The following is a 954-nucleotide window of genomic DNA, read 5'->3' on the forward strand; positions in this document are numbered from 1 at the left end:
GCGGGAAGCGCTGTTTTTCTCGACCCATGTCTCGGCGGGGTCCTCCCCTTCCGGGTTCCAAACGGATGAAGGCGGGGGAGCCGTTGCCGGGAGAACCAAAGAGTGCGGGGGTGGGCAGGAGCGCGAGGCAGCCACGCCCCCTCCTTTCCCAGCCTGTCCAATAGTGCGCGGGCCCAGCTGGGGGCCGCCGGGATTGTGGCCTGGGAGGGCAGAACGGCGCGTGCTTAGCGGGCCCGCTCTTTTAGCTGTTGCCTGCCACGTGCTGGCAGGTGCAAGGGGAGTTAGTGGTAGTTGGGACAGGCGGACGGGCTGAGGGAAGTTCCAATGAAAAAGTAAGTTTTTGTGAGGCTTCTTCCACTGATTAAAAAACCCTCACAGCTTTAATGGGGGGGGGGGATTTTTTCTCTTAACAGTGTCCCACCAAGCCAGTGCCTTGCTAGCCCAATAGTCCCGCTAGGCTTTGAGAAACATAGGCCTCCATGAGAGGCTTTGCTCCACAGTAAAGTGTAATCTACTGCACAGTAAAGTGTCGCTATTTACATGTGCAGCCAATTACTGCAAAGGAAATAAGTCTATTGCACAGTAAGGTAAACTGCACAGTAAAGCCAAATAGCATTAATTGCTCATGTAGATGCAGCCACTTCATATTCAAGCCCCTGTGCCCTTGCACAAGAAAAGTATGGGTGCAAGAGCATGGGTTACTGAAGGCATTTAAAAAAAACCAGTGGAAGAAGCCTCACAAGAACTTGCATTTTCATTTTAACTTTCCTTAACCCCCCTGAGCAGCCCATCCGGGTGTCCAAACTACCATTTATAATGCTTGCCTTTGTAATGTGGCTGCTTTTTGAAAGGCCAGCCTTTAGATTCCCACAGCTAAGTTTTTTTTTAAAATTATTTTAACGCTGAAACATTGAAACCTCAGTCACGTCAGCTTTTTTTTTTTTTTTTTTTTTT

Source organism: Gavialis gangeticus, unplaced genomic scaffold (assembly GCF_001723915.1).
Source record: "Gavialis gangeticus isolate Ggan-Ray unplaced genomic scaffold, GavGan_comp1, whole genome shotgun sequence".
NCBI lineage: Eukaryota > Metazoa > Chordata > Crocodylia > Gavialidae > Gavialis > Gavialis gangeticus.